The 5,930-nt window shown below is 36.5% G+C and overlaps 1 long non-coding RNA gene across 1 annotated transcript in view; it reads left to right on the top strand.

Moving 5' to 3' along the window:
- LOC129391721 (uncharacterized) overlaps positions 1 to 5,930 on the top strand; it is a 24,861-nt gene that overhangs the window by 5,829 nt on the left and 13,102 nt on the right. The window contains exon 2 of the long non-coding RNA XR_008616359.1: positions 4,056 to 4,157. This is a non-coding gene — a long non-coding RNA (uncharacterized lncRNA). The remainder of the gene's footprint in view (positions 1 to 4,055; positions 4,158 to 5,930) is intronic.

Here is a 5,930-nt window from a genome sequence, read left to right on the forward strand (position 1 = left end):
CATACGCACATGTATAACTGATTCACTTTGTTATAAAGCAGAAACTAACACACCATTGTAAAGCAATTATACTCCAATAAAGATGTGAAAAAAATACAAAGAGAAAAAGAATGATGTTGGCTGTAGTGATTTTTTTAATTTTTTTTTTAAATCAAATTGAGGAAGTCCTTCTCTATTCCTAGCTTTCTGAGAGTTTCTATCATGAATGCCTGGTGGATTTTGTCAAGTGTTTTCTTCTGCATCTATTGATATAATCATATGATTTTTCTTCTCTACTCTGTTAATGTGAGAGTTTACATTATTTGACTTTCAAATGTTGAACTAGCCTTACATAGATGAAAGAAATCTCACTTGGTCATGGTGTATATCCTTTTTATATATTTTTGAATTCTGTTTGCTAATATATTGTTGAATACTTTTGCATATACATTTATGAAGGATGTTATTCTCTGCTTTTTGTTTCTTATAATAGTTTGGGCAATTTTTAATGCTGTATCTTCAGTTCATAAATTTTTTACCTGGTCTCTCCAATCTCTTGAGCCCATTATTGAGCTTTTAAATGTTTACTTACTCTATGCTTTACTTCTAAAATTTCATTTGGTCTTTTTTATTTCTTCTATTTCCTTGCTGGTGCTTTCTAAATCCTTAATGAGACTTTCTATTTTTGTTTCAGCTGTGTTTGTAATTCCTCACTGATGCTTTTTTATAAAAGTTGATTGAAAATCTTTTTCAAATAATTTTATTTGTATCATCTCAGTGTTGACACACTTTGATTTTCTTTTTTCCTACAGTTTAAGATCCTCCTTGTTCTTGGTATAAGTGATTTTCAGTTGAAACCTGAACATTTTAATATTATGTTATTAGACTCTGGGTGTTATTTAAATCTTCTGCTTCATCTGGTTTTCTCTGACAGTGCTTTGGCAGGGTAAGGAGTATCACCACCTTGTAACTTCCAGATTCCCCACTTGACCTCATTACCACCTAAGGATGGGAGCTTATTTGCTTATTTTTACTGCTGGGCAAGAATCGGAATTCTGGCTTCCCTCACAGTCTCCAGTGATACTGTAATGGGGGTGCTTTGGTACCATTAGGTGATAGTGAAGTTCCTTACTCTCCACTTCTCCTTTGATATTTCCCCAGTAGGTAAAAAAATGTTGTGCTGCATGGGGCTGAAGTCCAGAGTTTCTACGTGGTCTCCACTGATATCATGGGGATGAATGGTTTCATTGCTGACGAAGGGGGATGAGAGTCCCAGTTATCTACTTGGACCTCTTGAACATCACCCACGCATGAATGTTGTGGTGCTCTGCTACAACCTCATGAGAATTCTGTGGTACCCACCTGGATTTTTCTGGTATGGGTAGGGGTGATGAGCCACAGTTCTTTTCTGTAATGTTTGACTGGAGTAGAGCAATTATTATATAAAAGTTCTCTGCCTTGTTAAGATGCTCCTTTCCTGATCTGTTGCTAGGGAGACCAGGATTTATTGGGCCTTTTACAGCAGTAATTGGCAGTTTGAGTTTTCTAGCTCCTTCAGTTCCAAGTCTGGGGTATATGAGGCAAAGAGAAACCCCACAGAACTCATAAACATCTCTTCCTTTTGGTTCCAAGGATCCTAGCTGTCTGTCTTCTCTCCACCTTTCATATTATTATTTTATATATAGTGTCCAGGGTTCTTATTTGTAAGAATGAATAGTGAGAAGAATAGGGAAAAGTATGTCTACTTCATCTTACCAGAAGCTTCTTTTTGGGGAAGGAATCGTCTCTCTACATCAAGTTCTTAAGTATTTATTTGGTTTGTTTTATATGTTTATGTGTGTGCATGTTAAACCAACATGGAGCAAGCCATTTAACATACCGAGATTTAGTCTCTTTGAGTAAGTACATAAAGCTTTATTCAACTGCTTTGCTAATAGAGAAGAAAGAGAACACTATTAAATAAATTGATGAGTATAATAAGCATTATGGTATTGCTTCCCCTCAACTCCATTTTCAAAGTTTCTCAAGGGCAGCTAATAAAGAACAGAATTTGCTTATTTGAATTATACCTTGTTCCTTTAGTTACCTAACTTTTGTTATTAATACAATGAAATTTCTAAATGATAAGTTGGGAGTGGAAGAAAGGCTTAAATTATATTCCAGGCAGATAATCAGCCCTTTATACTTGAGACTTAGTTATACTTATAAGCATTATTCATTCTAAAATAAAGGAATAATATTTAAAATGCTTGTATTAATAAGATACAGATTCATCATTTGGGGGAAAAGTATTTTTCCCCTTAATCTTAATATAGTACCAAGTAACTCATATTTTAAAAAAGGTTTTCTCCCTTTCAAACCCCTTTTTTATATTAATTAGTTTGGCAACATCAGCTATTGAAATGTCATTTTAAAGAGACTTTTTTTCTTTATTTTCTCTTCATTATTTATTTTAATTTTTTACTTGTTTTTATTTTTTTTGGTTGTGCCACGTGGCATGTGGGATCTTAGTTCCCCAACCAGGGATCAAACCTGCACCCCCTGCATTGGAAGCGCAGGGTCTTAACCACTGGACCACCAGGAAAGTCCCAAAGATACTTTATTTTTGTTGTCCATAGTGAGAAAATGTCTTAGCATACATGATCCAACTGTAGAACAAGAGACAAATTTTTATTTGGGTTTGGATATTTTCTTGACAAATCACTTAAAATGTTATTACAAAATAAAATAAAACCCTCTTTGGAAATGGTTATATTACACTCAAACTTGCTGTGAGCTCATCTCCAGACTCTTACAAAGTAACCGGCTACAGGCTTAAAAAAAATGTGTTGATGAAAAATTAATCAATAGTCAATCTATGAAAGAGATGGAAAATTGTATTAGAGCCAACCTGAGGATTATAACCCAGGAGACAGATTATAACCCAGAGAGCTCTGAGAACTGTTCTGCCCATTAGAGGTCAAAACACAGTTATATACATTTTTGAGACAGAAGGTTATATATCACATGATGTATTGACAGTGTACACAATCTAGAATTGCACTTACAAAGTAATGGGTCATCCTGACCCCTTGCAGGATTAAGAAGGAATGTTATCTCCTAAGGAATGATCTTGCTAGCACTGGGAGTATATTGCTGTATATGGTGGAGCAGGTATTTCTGCCATTGGGGAGGTCTGGTCAATGCATAATGCAGATACACAATGCACAGTAGAAGGGAGAGAAGAGGCCAAAGGGCAGAGAAAATTTTTATGTTTAAATTTTTAGAGAGTTGCCTTAAATTATGAAGTTTTATTTCATCAATCTCCCCCTTTTTATCATAAACCTTTTGATAAAAAAGCATAAGGTGATCAATTATTTCGCACCTCAATGCAGGTTGCTTAGCTGCCCTGGGTTCATCCTTCCCCTTGATGGCTGGGACCTAGTAGCCTGGTTCTCTATTTTGGGGGAGGGGGTTGGTTATACTAATAGGATGTTCGGCAAGGACTGAAGGTCAATTCCAGGTTGTCCAATAAGATTTATGCCAGTTTTGCCTCACATGTGCATTGTGCATGTCCATTATTTTATAAAGAGCTATAGATGTAATCAATAATTTCAAGTTGTTTAGACATCATTATCTTAGTAGGAGTAGGTAATATATGGCATGAAAGGCAAGAAACTATCACCTTACAAGTTAGACAAACTGTAATTAAAATTGCCAGGTGGAGTAAACAGCATTATTAGTAAAGTTTTAAGCCAAGATCCTCCTAAACCAAACCATTTTCCTAGTATTTCCCCTAAGCTGGGAAGAGGATTATTCAGATCAGAAATTTGAGTCTTCATATGTATTAAGAATGAGTTACATTAGAAGACTTGTCAGGTATAAAGACACAGCATTCAGTATGTATTATAGCACAATTCCCCCTTGAGAAGCAGTTAGAATATCAAGGGCTATGCAGTTCTGTAGGACCACTTTTCTCATCATGGAGACTTCTGAATTGAGCAAGCTAATGGCTTAATTACTATCATCCAAAGCTTGCTGAGTAAATTTTAGTAAAGCTTCTATGTGAGTAATGATATCTTCTATTCCATGTGCAGGAACAAATATCACGACCAAATGATCATATCATTGAAAAACTTATCAAACCCAGTGTGCCCACATTAAAGGCAGATTGGCACGGGCTGTTTCCAAGGCTACCGGTAAGTGACCTTGAACCCAAGGGAAAACAATTGTGCATCTCCCTAACCAACCTGAGGAAAGCCAAGGCCACAAATTTGTTCCACAAATCCATTGGATCTCATTCGAAGCTACCCAGTATATCCCTAGTCCACTTAACCAATTAGTTCCAAACCAATCACTGGTCCTCAAAGTTATAGTATATTGACAACTTTCAGGTGGCATCCACCATAACTTATAAGTATTGCTAGGTTGATTATCTTTGGTATGATTGGTTTGTCGCCAACAGAGAAGGTCCCTCATATTCAGGTTGCCATAGGCTGGCATCAAATAAATTCATCCCATAACTTGGGAATAATGCCACCAAAAAGATGGGTTGTTCCATTTTTAGGTTTAGCCTTAGCATGCTGCTCTGGTTGGGATTGGGTAACATCTAGTGAAAAGGAATATTTATGGCCAGGTTCAGAACAGGTGTCATTAATTAACGAGGTAAGAGGGTCCCACTTAGTGATATCATTGGTGGCTTGCATGGTGCTAGAATTTCTTTCTTCTAAGATAAAATGCCTAAGGTCTAGCCAGTCTTAACCCTGAAGAGATTAAACCCACCAGTGTAATCCAGAAGTGCTGGACATGGGTAATTAGCCACAAAACCAGCAATTGGATTGATTTTTGAAATTTTCATATGATTGAGCCCAAGAAATAAATACATTTGGTTCATAAGCAAAAGTGAGAGATTATCAAAGTAATTAGCATACAGACCTGGTCCAGCATCTTGGGTCATCTGTTTACTTCAGATTTCATCTTCTCATCCTGGTCTGGTAGTGCTGGTTTTAGTTAGTCAAAGCTGGGTGTCAGAAACAGGAGTTGCAGCCCATTTAGGAGAGAAGGCTTTTTAAGGTGAGCAGTGTGAATCCAAGAGCTTACTCCTTTAAGTTTTGCAGCACAGATTTGTTAGTAATATCTGATATGGCCTCTTCCAATGTGGTTGTTACAAGTCCTTTATTTGATATCTTGTCCAATAGACAAAATCTCCAGGCTGCAACCCGTGGTCCTTAGAGTCTTTGTCTCCCAGGAGCTTGCTGTGAAAGGAATTAGTTAGAAACTTTTCATTTTCTTTAAGTGCTTTAATAAGTCCTTGGCAATAATATGATATGGCACCCTTAAGTAATGCTGGTTCTTACATGCCTTCATCTAAGCACATAGGTCACCCAGTGATTATTTCAAGGAAACAGTTGATGTTTACCAAAAGGGATAGACCTGAGGTTGAGAAGCACCAATGGGAAAGCTTTTCACCATGAAAGACTAAAAGCCTCTGAGAATTTTGCCAATTGAGTTTTGTTGTTGTTGTTGTTATCTTCATGATCTTATGATTTTTTTTTTTTTTGAATTTATGAATTTTATTTTGTTTATTTTTTTATACAGCAAGCTCTTATTAGTTATACATTTTATATATCAATCCCAATCTCCCAATTCATCACACCACCACCACCACCACCCCCGCCGCTTTCCCCCCTTGGTGTCCATACGTTTGTTCTCTACATCTGTGTCTCAATTTCTGCCCTGCAAGCCGGTTCATCTGTAACATTTTTCAAGGTCCCACATATATGCGTTAATATATGATAATGTTACTCCCTTTCTGACTTACTTCACTCTGTATGACAGTCTCTAGATTCATCCACATCTCTACAAATGACCCAAATTCGTTCCTTTTTATGGCTGAGTAATAATATTCCATTGTATATATGTACCACATCTTCTTTATCCATTCATCTGACGATGGGCGTTTAGGTTGCTTC

Source organism: Physeter macrocephalus, chromosome 21 (assembly GCF_002837175.3).
Source record: "Physeter macrocephalus isolate SW-GA chromosome 21, ASM283717v5, whole genome shotgun sequence".
Classification (NCBI taxonomy): Eukaryota; Metazoa; Chordata; class Mammalia; order Artiodactyla; family Physeteridae; genus Physeter; species Physeter macrocephalus.